Source organism: Neltuma alba, unplaced genomic scaffold (assembly GCF_004799145.2).
Source record: "Neltuma alba isolate B1F8T4 unplaced genomic scaffold, ASM479914v2 tig00010187_pilon, whole genome shotgun sequence".
Classification (NCBI taxonomy): Eukaryota; Viridiplantae; Streptophyta; class Magnoliopsida; order Fabales; family Fabaceae; genus Neltuma; species Neltuma alba.
The window spans coordinates 86437-100553 of NW_021635127.1; the positions used below are offsets into that span (position 1 = coordinate 86437).

At 33.9% G+C, this 14117-nt stretch overlaps 1 long non-coding RNA gene and 1 pseudogene across 1 annotated transcript; both read left to right on the plus strand.

The window, feature by feature from the left end:
• Positions 1–1512: 1512 nt before the first annotated feature.
• LOC114754731 (uncharacterized) lies at positions 1513–1861 on the plus strand. The gene is made up of 3 exons (XR_003741240.1): positions 1513–1581; positions 1674–1740; positions 1835–1861. It is a non-coding gene; the product is annotated as an uncharacterized LOC114754731 (long non-coding RNA).
• Positions 1862–6513: 4652 nt separating this feature from the next.
• Positions 6514–10765, plus strand: LOC114754718 (uncharacterized; annotated as a pseudogene).
• Positions 10766–14117: the final 3352 nt, after the last annotated feature.

Genomic DNA, 14117 nt, shown 5'->3' on the forward strand with positions numbered 1-14117 from the left:
AATTTATGTCTATTGCTCAACCAAAATTTAAAATTTCATCAAGATGGATTGTTGCTCGTGACTGTTTTGGGATTTATATTGAGGAAAAAGTTAAATCTAAAGACTATTTGTTGCATAAAAGGCAAAGGGTTTGCCTCACTAATGACACTTGGACTTCCATTCAAAGAATTAATTACATGTACATTACTGCTCATTTCATAGATGATGCATGGACATTGAGAAAGAGGATTTTGAATTTCATTCCAATTTCTAGTCATAAAGGAAAAGATATTGGAATAGAAATGGAAAAATGTCTACTTGAATGGGGAATTGAAAGGGTGCTCACAATTACTGTGGACAATGCTAGTTCTATTTAGAAGGAAAAATTATGAACTGGGGTCATTCAGTTATGAAATGTCAATTCTTACATATGAGATGTGTTGCACACATAATTAATTTGATTGTTACTGATGAGTTGAAGGAAATAGGAAGCTCAGTGAAAAAAGTTAGAGAAGTTGTCCGCTTTATTAGGCAATCACCCCTTCGAATGAAAAAGTTCAAAGACAGTTGTAAGGATGAAAAAATTCAAAGTAAACAGATTTTATGCTTAGATGTCCCAACTAGGTGGAACTCTACCAATTTAACGTTAGAGACTGCTCAAAAATTTGAGGCAGCCTTTAAAAGGTTTGAAGATAAATATCATTATTTTCGATTTGATTTTGAAAATGGAGAGGGGGTGCCTGAGTCTGAAGATTGGAAGAATATTAGGAGGATGATCATGATATTGGGTCAGTTTTATGAGCTTACTGTGCAGATTTCTGGCTCTTTATTTGTAACATCTAATACTTTTTTCGTGAAAGTTATAAGCTATATCGTTTTTTGGATGAGTGGACAAAATGTGATGTCTGGGAATTGGCTTCCATGGCAAACAGAATGAAAGAGAAATTTGACAAGTATTGGAGAGATCCTTTGAAGATGAACCAACTTCTTTATATTGCTGTTGTTCTTGATCTCCGATATAAATTAGATTGGGTGCAATTTGCCTTGTGTAAAATGCACACAAGTGCAATTGGTACAAGTTGGGGGATGCATATTAAAGAACTTTTGATTTCTTTATATAATGAATACAAACACATTTTTTCCCCCTCAACCCAATCTGAAAGGGAGCCAGTGCATACCACACAAGAGGATTGTCATGAAGAGGATGACCCTGCTATAAAAGTGAGACAATTGCTTGATATTGAGAAACAAGAGTTCATAAATGAGTGTCTTGGTAGGAGAACTAGCAGAGCTGAGGTTGATAGATATTTGAATGAAGAAATTGAGCTTACTAAAGAAGACTTTGATATTTTAGGTTGGTGGAAGCTAAAGGTCCTAGATTTCCTATTTTTTCTCTATTGGCTAGAGATGTTTTGGCTATCTCAATTTCCACAGTTGCATCAGAGTCTACATTTAGCACTGGAGGACAAGTTCTAGATTCATTTAAGAGTTCTTTAACTCCTAAAGCTGTGCAATCTTTAATTTGTGCTCAAGATTGACTTAGACGCTCAATTCAATATATTGTAGAAGAAGGGAATGATGATATTCAAAAGATAGAACTTGGTAATATTGTACTTTTACTTCATAACATTATATTATAATGCTTGATTTATTGATATCATATATCATATGAATTCTGATTTTTTTGTGTGTAGATTTGCAAAAAATTGCATTGGAGGCAACTGTTGATATATTGTAGACGCCAAGAAAAAAAATACTTGAGTAAACAAATCTTATGCTTAACTTGTTCTTTTTCTAGCTCTAAAATTGTGCACTCTCTAATTTTCTTCTTCTTTTTTTTTTTGTTTAATTGTAGTTGTTGATGACTTAGTGTTGGTGGCAAGTTGCATGCAAGGAATTTGGGTGCAAGGATTGGCTAGAATTTGTTGTAATTTTAAATTTCACATATTTTGTTGTTGGTACTTGATTGGTTTGTTTGGATCTTAATTGTGTCTGGATTTGTATTTGTTATTAGTCTGTATGCTTTTATGGGTTAATGTTTGAAAGAGATTAATTATTATTTATTTTATTTTATGATATGTAAGTAACATGCATAAAATCAGAAATGGGGAACTTGGCATTTGTGAGATGCAATTGGGTAGTGGCATATGGAGGAGCACTGAAAAAAGATGTGGTTCTTTTTTTCACATTCATTAGAAGAGCATACGTGTGGTTCTTTTTTCAAACTCCCTCTTTAGTGGCCCACTACAATAATGGGTAGAGACAAATATTTTAATGGGCTATGCAAAAACATAAAGGAGAGACATTTTTTATAGAGATTCACCAAAAAAAAAAAAAGATCTTAATGGGCCTAGCTCAGTTGGGCCATAATAGGCATACTATTAAAAAGGCCCAATAACCGAATTAGGCTCTTAACCAAACCGAAATATTTTCGGTTATTTTGGTTCGGTTACCAAACTATGTTTGGTTTTGGTTCGGTGTCGAAATTATGCTATGTTCAGTTATTCAGTTATTTCAGTTATATGCACTAACCGAACTAAATAACCGATTGCTCAGGCCTACTTTGGAGTGGAGCTGGATAATTTGGTTAGCCTTCAAATCTTGTGAGTACTAATCTTTGAAATGTTTTTAAGACTTGGAGCTTAGCTAAGAATATAGAAGTTTGAACTCTAGACTAATCATACTGTTATGATTTTAAGCTTAAATTGTTAGGTGAAGTTCTTGGTTATGAAGGTTTAAGAAACGAAGTTAAAGTCCATTAATAGTTCAATGAATAATACACTTTTAGCTATAATATTCTACTTGTCAAAATATTCTATCTCAAAAATGATATTGTAGATGCAAAGTGATATATTAATCTTACATTCATTTTCTTTTTCACTGCATGAGCACAAACTTGCAAAACAATAGGCTCCAAGGATTGTTCCTGGTAGCTTGGGAGAGTTAGAATACCTCCACTTTCTACAAGTTTAATTAGCATTAGAAAAGAAACATCTCATAAAATCATATGACAATACTTTTCTTTCTATTTGTTTTTCTGTGCATCATTATTTGCTTTGCACAATATATTAATTTCGATTGGCAAAAAAATAATTTTTTATTTTCAGAATATGTTCTTAGTTTTATTAAAAAAACAGTATGCAACTATAATTTCAAAATAGGCCGAAAAACCATTTTATAAATTTAAATTCTATTTGGCCAAAATACATAAGAATTATAAAATTAATTATCCTTAAGAGATTTCGACAACAATAATTGTTTAATATATAATGGTTGAGAATCGAATTCTGAACTGCTTTTAAGACACAGAAGTCTTTACCACTCATATGTTAAGTTGAGTTATCCAAATTTTATTTTATGGACCAACCTGTATTTTCTCACTTACTTTTTATAATGAATAAAAAGTATGTGTAATTAAACTTGCTCTTTCAAGAGAATAGAATAATGCATTTTATACAATTTTTCTAGGGATTCAAAACATCAATGTTGCCCAAGGGATCAATTTTTTACATAAACTTTAAAAAATAATTTTAAAAATTAAAACTCTAATTTTTTATGCATGTTATGTTACTAAACAACATATAAACTTTTTTATGCATGTTATGGCTCACTTACTTTTTATAATGAATAAAAAGTATGTGTAATTAAACTTGCTCTTTCAAGAGAATAAAATCAAACTTTAAAGTTGGATCTTGATTTTCTTAAGACCATAGTTTTATGTCATGGTCCTTTAATCTGTTCTTTGAAGAACTTATATGACCCATGCTATGCACAGAAATTGAAGCAGAGTTATTAAAATATCTCTTCATTATTTTAATGTATTTTTAGGCCATTCTCTCCTTATCTTCAGAGATTATGTTGATATAAATGGCTTACACAGATGATAAAGAGAAAAAGATATTGGGACTATTAATTATGCGCCCAACTTCTCGTTTAACTATTGTATCTTAGTTATCTTGAACAAAACAACATTTTAATTTTTTTTTTGTATTTTCAACTTGTAAATTAAAATCATACCTGGACGTTTCTCAACTATGGCTTTCACTTTATTCAGAAATCTTGTAGGAAAAGATGGCAAAGAAGAGTGTAGTCTGATCCCTCAAAATGAATGGCCAAATCTCCATGGTGAACATTCAACAACAAACCACCATTTTCACTCTAATTTAATTTTCACACGTTAGACAAAAGTATCCGTCCTAGGCTTCAGGATGCAGTTTCGTGGAAAGCTCCATTCAACTACTATAAGAAAATATTTATGAAGAATAAAAAATTTCTGAGACATTAATGCTAGAAACGAAACAACATGCATTCAAGAAAAAAGAAAAAAAATCATTGAAAAAAACAGTTCTTGTCATCAAGAAATTAAATACCTTTGTCCAATTATTGGTTTCACAAGGGAGAACCTTAAAGAGTTTAACAAAGGAAATTCCAGCAAAGAAAAGGTATTTCAGAAAAGGATTCATAACAACTCACTAACTATTTGCTAGCAATTTCTTGAGATGTTCAAATTAAACCAACTTATTTTCAACTATCAAAACCACTCAGATAAATATAAAATATAAATTTTATTATTGACATCAAGTCATTAAAAGAGAGATCAAGAACAATGAGGAAAGAAAAATGAGAATGAGAAAATAGATGGTAAGGATCATTAGCTGAAAGACTGCAATTTCTTAGATAAAGCTCTTGAATGTTGGAGCTAAAGTGGAAGGGCCATTGAAATAATGATGCGCGCGTGTTGTCAAAGTAGAGATCAAGAACGACAAGAGACAAAGAATAGTTGGGAGGAAGGTTATGGGCATAAGTAATGCACTACAGACACAAAATCACTTTCAGCGACGACTTTCAACGGCGACAAAAAAAGTCACCACTGAAAGCATGACTTGTCACCGCTAAAAGTGGGACTTTTTAGTGGCGATATCAAAATCCTCGCCGAATGTAGGACTTTCTATGGCAATTGCATATGATCCCTGCTAAAAGGTCCAATATTTGGTGGTGACAAAAATGTTGCCACTGAAAGCTTTGTTGCTGGTGAAAGTCAACTTTTAGCAGCGACACAAGATAATCACCACTGAAAGTACTTTCTACACCGACAAAATTATCGTCGCTGAAGTGTTTTTCAAATTTCTTTTATTATTTTTATTAAAGGTTATTATATTTATATCATAATTGTCTTTATTGATATAATTAACTCTAAATAACCAAAGCTTTTTTTTTTTAACGTATTATTGTGTTAGAGGGAGAGTTAGAGAGAGAAAATGTAGTGAGTGAGAGAGAAAGGAGGAGGTAGAATGGGTGGGGTGTGCATGAGATAGAAATGTTATAATTATATATGTAAGATAGAATTAAGAATGTGTGTGAGGAATGGAGTGCAAGCATACATGAAGGAGAGATGTACGTTTGAGAGATAAGGAAAGATGGGAAGGTAGTGAGAGATAGAGTGTGTGAGAGAGAGATGTAAAATGTAATTAAAATATAATTGAAAGTGAGATAGTGTGTGTGAGAGGAATGCATTATAATTGAAAGAGATAGCATAGTTAAGTTTATGAGGGAGAGATGATTATAGTTAAATTAGTGTGAGTGTACTACGGCAACCTTTTTTGTCGTTGCTGAATATATGACCTTCAGTGGTGATGTTATCACTGAAGGGTTCACTTTGAGCAGTGACTTTCTTATGTCGCCGCTGAAAGTATAATCTAATAATATATATTTTATTTTACAATAATAATAAAAAAATTCAATTTAGCTTAATGGCAAGAAGATTGGACACGTAAGGAGGTGGTCACGATTTCAAACCTTAAAGAAGACACATTTAAGGAGAAAATATTTAGGCGGTGATGTGGCGATGACAGGGTGACATGGCATGAGAGTGGTGAGGTGGCAATGACGTGGAGGTGGCTAGTGATGACGTGTCATCTGGTCGGTGATGACGTGGCTACCGGCGATGATGATGTGGCGTCAATAAAACCAATTTTTGTTAGGCATCACTTTTTGCGGTGACAAAAAAATCAATTTTTTTGTAGTGATACCACATCCTGTTAATCAAAGTTCTCTTAGTTGCGACAAAAGTTTGCCAATAATTTGGAGCCAGAGATGAGAACAAGGTACTTTCCTAATAACTCATCTTTCCCTTTACTATATTCCCCAACCAAGTCATCCCAAGCATAATATTTGATTTAGGGAGGCAAAGTTTTAATAAACTTGAAACCGAATGGAGTCGTGCAGTCTTTACCTACTATCGGATTAAAAATAACTTTGTAAATTTTCCCAATATTTTCATTCTATCCTTCAAGTCTAATAACTAAGTCGGCACTGGCCACTGATTTATCTACAGTCATCGTCACTGGCTGCGGCGAATACATTAACCACTCGCATTTTTTGGGGGTCCCAATGATCACTTGTCTTCTCTGCCATGTCCTTCTCTTTATAAAAACCTAACCTCGTTACCAATTTTCAGCACTCTCTTAACCTAAAAAAAAACTATAACAAAACCACCTCATACTGCTTTGTTAATATAATCTTCTTCATTTAAGCATGCCTACGATTGGTGGTTCCAAAGCTTTATGGCGACGGTGTTTGACCTCAGCAATCCGAACCGCCTTGGCCTGCACCATCGTTGGTGGCATCACCTTTTTCGGTCCTTTCTCAATCCAACAGACGATCGCCTTCCCTGCATTCTCGTACATCACATTTATTCTCATTGTAAACGATGCCACCTTGGGTGACACCTTGCGTGGTTGCTGGCTTGCGCTTTACGCCACAATTGAAAGCATAGGTCCTGCGATATTGAGCTTGTGGTTTATAGGGCCGAGCCGACTGACGAAGGAAACTACGTTGTTGGCGGTGGCGCTGGCAGCATTTATGGTGGTGGCTTTGCCGGCTGAGTGGACTCATTTGATTGCCACACGCATAGCACTGGGCGAGATACTGATTGTGTACGTCATGGCTTATGTTAATGGTGCCCATACCGATCCTGGCATGCACCCTCTCCGCCTGGCTGCTAGTTGCCCCATTGGAGTCTTGGCTTGTATTCTCGCATTGCTCATGCCCTTCCCACGTCTTGCATGTCTGGAGGTAAATTCTCTGTGACTATTTGCTTTAACTTAGTGTTTTATAGAGTATTTTGAAGATAGAATCAACGTCCAGAAAATTTATCATTCACTACACTACAAAAAAATTGACTTTCAACGATAACAAAAGTCACCATGGAAGGTTTCTGACGGTGACAAAAAGTTGTCACTAAGTCATTGCAGTAGCAAATATGACTGATATTTGTTAGCAGTGACAAAAAAAATTCGCCGCTGAAAGTAAAATCGCCGCTATAACTAAAACGTGTTGGCACTAAAAATTAAATCATCGCCAAAAATATGCTTTCAACGGCGACTAGCAATTAAGTTGATTTGAAATTTGATTATATAATTTAATTTATCAGCATATGTCAAAAATAAATAATAAACAAAATTGTTATTGTAAAAAATCATACTTAGCATTAAAATGATAAATTATGTAATCAAATTTCAAATCAACTTCACTATGGCCATATAATACATGAAATAAAATTCAGCAAAAATATATATAATAAAATAAATATCCAAATTTTAAATCGTTGGCAAAAAAAAGTACATAATCTATGGTTGAATGAGATATATTTGAGATATAGTAGTATTTTACTACTTCTGGTCCTTAATACAAGAACTAGTTGACTAATTTGAGTAGATTAAAGAAATTAGTTAAGTTAGTTATTTGTAATAAATATGTGTCATCTTTCATAAAATATCCTTGCTAATTAAGTGTATTGACTAGAACTACTATTGTTACAAGGACTATCTTGGAAAAAAAGAATAAATATAAAAGACCAAGTGAATTGAGGTCTTATATTTAGAAGCAAAATAAAAGTTAAACAAACTCTTATATTAAGGACTGAATGTAGTATTTTACTAAGATTAGAAAAGGTGAAATTTTTTTTATGTATTTGATAATTTTTTATTAAGTAGCTGCGTGATTTTAGTTACTTAGAGTTAATCACCATCAATCAACAAGTCATAATATTTGAAGGAGCAAAATGAATAGTTTATTCGAATTCATTTATATATTTATACTGTATTGATTCATTTATCTAAGCTATAACATTTTTTATTACCTTTTCAAATTATTTTAAATGGGATCACATGATCATGATCTTTTAATAACAATAAGAAATCAAGTTTAAATTTGTTCATTTAAAATTTGTACCCATCTAATTATATTATCCCCTTTGATTATATTATTTTCCGCTCATCTTTCTCATGCAAATCTTCATTATCAAATATTATCACTCATTTATGTACACTCAAACTAATTTAACTATAATCATCTCTCCCTCATAAACTTAACTATGCTATCTCTTTCAATTATAATGCATTTCTCTCACGCAAACCATCTCACTTTCAATTATATTTTAGTTACATATTACATCTCTCTCTCACACACTCTATCTCTCACTACCTTTCCATCTTTCCTTGTCTCTTAAACGTAGTTGGCATCAAACTCTGTAAAGTAGGGCGCATACAAGAGAACTGTAGCTTCTCAAACTATCACATTTGTGTGCGTTCCAAAAGCCCCATGATCATAATTCGCGCACCATCACCACCAATACCACTGTGGAGAATAGATGCTCCATAGAATAAATGCTACGTGTGCTCTGTCTGCTATCCATGTACATGTGAGCTACAAGGCTCAATATTAACAGTCGAGCGTGGCAAAAGAACAAAAATTGGTTCGTTTTTATTCCTTACATAATCGCATGTTGACATTAATGATATTCTATATTGGTGTTTGGTGGCAGTTGAAACAGAACAAGAAGCTGCTGGCTCAGAATACCTTTGAGAGACTGAAAATTCTTGTGAAGGCAATATGTGCAGAGGACAAGATAGCTGCTGTTGCATTGATATCTCGTGCCAATTCTTTGGCAAAAGGCCGAACAGAGCTCCTTCATAACATGGCGCGTTGCCAGGTGCATCTTTCTCTTCGCTATGAATAAAAAATAGTTATATGCGAATTTGGCATGTGTCCGTTGATAATAAATATTAAATGTTTTCTATTCAAATTTTTAATTTTTATTTCTCTTTAATTAATAGGAGAGCATGAAATGGGAGAGGCCTCCTTTTTGGGACCCCTTGACTTGAGCTCGAGAGATAGGCTTGAAGAGGTAGATACAAAATTGAGAGGCATGGAAATGGCTTTAAGGACCATTAATTCATTCCCCGTTACAATTCTTGATAAGGATCTTCAACAGAACCTTAACAGACTTGAGGATCACGTTAGCTTAACCATAAAGAATGCTAAACACAGCATGAATGGATGCTCCCTGACCATTCCTGGACCCAGTACAAAAAGTATGACACACTTGCTTCAATCCCTTCAAACCATTCCAATAGCCCACCAAGACCTGCCCAGCTTTTTCTTCTTATTTTGCGCCCAACTCCTTAATAAAAAATCGATGGCCAAATCCCGATCTCCCATTGAAGACAAGAAAATTGAAAAGTCTAAGAAAGAGTGGGCTGATTGGGCAAGGACATCAATAGTCCCAAAGATTATTCCAGCAGTCAAATGCTCCCTCTCTTTGGGCCTTGCAGTGTTGTTGGGTATGATTTAGAGCAAAGAGAATGGGATCTGGTCTGGACTCCCAATGGCCATAAGCTTCGTATCAACCAGAGAAGCAACACTGGCAGCAGCAAACGTTAAATTCCAAGGGACTATGATAGGGATCCCGTATGGAGTATTAGGTTACTTCGTGTTCGAGAGGTTCTTGCCTATAAGATTCCTCTCTCTTCTTCCTTGGTTCATTTTCACGAGTTTCCTTCGAGAAAGCCGAATGTATGGAAAAGCCGGTGGGATTTCCGCAATCATTTGGGCTGTACTTGTATTGGGCAGGAAAGTTTTTGGGCCACTAAGTGAATTTGCTTCGGCTAGAATCATGGAGACCTTCATCGAGCTATCTTGTTATATTCTGGTGGATCTCATCTTCGTCCCCAAACGAGCTTCTTCGTGCCCAAAAATGGAACTCGCTCAATGTCTAGCCTCACTTCACGAGTCCTTTGGATCTCTGAGTCTTGTGGGGAAAACAAGCTTGGAAGATAGCATAGAGAAGTTGAGAAAGCAGGTTAACGAATTGAAAAAATTTGTTGCAGAAGCAAACCAAGAACCAAACTTATGGTTTACGCCTTTTCATAGTGCTTGCTACAATAAGCTTTTGAAGTTGCTATCAGAATTGACGGATCTCTTGCATTTTGAAGCTCAAGCGTTAAAGATCCTCCGGCATGAATTCCAGAGAAATGAAACTTGCTGGAAAGAGACCGTAGAGGCTGCGCTAGAACGCGACATTGGAAATATAAGGGAAGTAATTTGTTCGTCTGTAAAAAGTCTTGAGGAAATCTGTAAGATCAAATCACTCAGATTTCTCGAGAAAGAGTTTGAGAAGAATAACATAAACTGTGATCTTGAATTGGGGAAGTCTCCAAAATCTAAAATCCGATTGGCTTCTGGTTTGAGCGAAGATGACGTGGAAAGAGCCATAGAGTCGTTGATACCATATATGGGGGTGAAGAAGGTGAGAGGGAGCTGAAGAGTGAAGTTGTTCTGAGTTTGAGCGCTTTGGGGTTCTGTTTAAATGCATATATGCTTAAGACAGTGGAGATTGAAGACGCAATAAAAGAGCTAGTCCAATGGGAGAATCCTTCAAGGGAGGTTAATTTGTATCACATGACTTGTAAAATCCATGCTCTGCCCAAATGACAAGTTCAGGTACATAATTGCAATATCATTGTGTACCTCAAATTTTTGGAAAAAGCTCCTCACTGACTTTGGAATTGCATGAAGTTTCACGTTACTTAGCAAGAGTTTGTTATCAAGAGTATAATCATTTTTATGCATTAACTTATAGTCTAAATTTGCGGATACAATAATATGTTACAACTCTTTAGAATAGATCTGCTAACACGACTGTTGTACCTAAGACAGGGAAGCAGGCTTCTGGTAACAATTCAACGGCAATTGTGTGTAGATCATTAAAATCTATTTTATATATGTATTAATATTAATGTTCTTCATTCGAGCACGTCATTATTGACCATGTCAAAAAACAAAATTATTCAACAGAGTGGAAGAAGATATCATTGGCACTAAGATTAAATCTCCTCCTATTAAGGTAAATTTTTAATAAAAGATTAATCAATAAAATCCATACTTTCACTGCTAAAGTTAAAAGGGCAACAACAAAAAAATGCAGGACGCAATTAAGCTCTAGTACTGTTTTATTATTTTCTACAGGTACTTGTTATTGCACTCAAATCTTATTCACTCAAAAGTTTACCCATATTACATGTCAGCTCCTAAACTAACAACATTTTGTACAAACAAAGATAATACGTAGATTATTGCAGGATGAATGTTAAATTTGTCAACAAAAACAATTTAGAGTCATTTGGAGCTAACCCATGCAAATATACAGGCAGATTCTTTTAAGTAGCTATCAATAATTTAAATCCTCTTGAAATAATAAAAACATATATTAAAAGAAAATCTAAATCGAAAGTAGAATCAATTATCTGCGCTACCTTTTTTTTCCGCAGGTGTACTGCGGACTTTACATCCTTTCAACTCCGTGCAAGAATATTAAATATCACTCTAATTTTAAACAAGAATCATTCGTGGGAAGAAATTTTGGTAAAAAAATTGAAAATACTTCCTTAGGCACTTTTTATAAGATGTTATTAATTAAATTATGCGGTTTAAAAAAACAGTTAAAAATATTAAATATGTAAAAATCAAAACTTTTTTAAAATATATCCTTATTTAATGAGGGAGAAAATAAAATTAAAAAATATCAGTTATGAAATAAATAATGAAAGAGAATTAAAAAATTAATCAGAGATAAAATTGGTGAAAAATAATTTTTAACAAAACTTTATAAAAAGACCAAACCAATTCAGGTTTTGAGATTTTATAAATAGGAGTATGAAGTCCACTGTCTTACTTTCCCAATTAATTATTAATTAATAATTTCAAAGTTGCAACGGTATATGTACGGAATTTAATATCATCTAAAATTCTTAATATAAAAGCTCGTTTGAATTTTATTTTGATATTAAATATAACACTTCAATACAATTTGTCTCTCATATTTATTTATTTTTCCTAGATAGTTCTTATGATAATAGTAGTTGTAACCAATATACTTAACTAGCAAAGATATTTTAGAAAAAATAACACTTTTTATTTTAAATAACTAATTTAACTAATTTATTTAATTTATTCAAATTAGTTAACTATATCTTATATTAAGGGCCGATAAAATAATTTATTAATTTAGCACAGTAAGGTCTTATCCAAATGACGTGGCAGCCGTAAGCAAGGTATCGTTCAACACAACCCGCGCAGTGGCGGCACATGTAGTCGTGTTAGTCTGTTTTTGTAGAGCGATAAAACACCGGAGACTCGAATTCAAGCAACCTTTGTCCCTCCAACAGAATCAGCTTTTCTACAATCCTTAAATTTAATCTGTCCCTAAGCGTGGTATGGCTTCTCAATCTGCCCTTCTCTGGATCTCAATCCTCGTCACTTTTTCTCCTTAAATTATCTTTTCCAAAACGCTGCACTCGTCTTCTGCAGCCAACCAAATAGGTAATCAACTGTGGCCAAGGCGATCAAAGATTTATCACTAGGATGGTCCAATGGTGGTTTGAAATTTCTTCTTCCTGTTTCTTAATTTGTTCTTCACTATTCCTGAACCATTATTGACTCTGCATCTAGTTTTTTGAGGTCACTTGATTTAGCATAAAATTCTAATAACCAACTTACTTTTTATGTGTAGAACCACTAGATTGATCACCATTGTCGTCATTTGTCGACGTAACATCTCATTCCTTTTTTTGCTGTCTGTCGTTGCCACTTTCATGGTAATGGTCTTCTCCTTTTCATGAATTCGAAGCCTCCGAAGTCGAATTAAGTTAATTCTTCATTTTTCGGGTAGCTTTTTCAAATTAGTTCAGCGTTTGTTGGGAGACATTTGGGCTTGTTTGTTTTTGTTCTTTGTTTTCTTGTTCTCAAAACAATTTTATGAAATTGTTTTTCAGAACAAATTTTGGAAACAAAAAACAAAAGAATTTGTTTGGATAATAATTTTAAAAAATCATGTTTGAAAAAAAAAAAAAACCATAGAAAACCACATTTGGTAGGTGATAATTATCATTGGTAATAATAAGTAGTTGATAGTAGGTAAGAAGAGAAGAAGATTTCCCAAAACTTTTCAAAACAAAAAATAAAAAACACCAAAAGAAATATGTAAAAGTTGTTTTGGTTTTTTAGTTTTTAAAAACATGTTATTGTTTTTTGTTTTTTAAAACAATCAACTAAAAACAACTTACCAAACAAGTCTTGTTGTTTTTCTGTTTTTAAAAACAAAAAATTGTTTTCAAAACAAGAAACCAAACAAGTATTCTATATAATGGATCGCTGGTCATGGTTGTTTGGATCACAACAGTGGTTGGGGATTTTGGTTGACCTTTGCTTAAACGCCAGATCAGGTCTATCACCAGCTTTCTCTTTCTCTTATTCTGCTTGTCGCCGAAGTCGCTCTTCACTATGTCTGAGCCATAACTCTGCGTTGAATTGTTTTAAGTCAGTTGATTGACTCGTAAAATTTTCACGATCCGTTTGATGTTGGTGTCGAAATACTCAGATATAACGAGCGTAAGGAATTGACTTCTCGCAAATTCATGCAGGAATTGAATTTTAGAGGTTTGGACAATGGCAGCGAACTCTTCAAATGGAGATCAACAAAAGGCAACAAAATCACCTCCCCTGCCATCCTCCTTGCGTTTGTCAAAGTCTTTGCAGGTGAAGTATCGCATATCATCTTTTGTTATGAGAATTTCGTACCAATTCGATCTGGTTGTTGTCACGTTTTTCTCTGCTAGTAGCTCTCAAGTGTCAGCTTTTATTATGCATACTTGCGCGTTTTAAAACACTTGATTAAGACCTCTCAAAAATTGGAGTTTTCTACATCTTAATGACACCACATTCCTCAGTTTACATGCATTGGTTTTTTTTTTTTTTTGGTCTAATATAAACTAAACGAGGCACTCTCTTGTCAATATTTA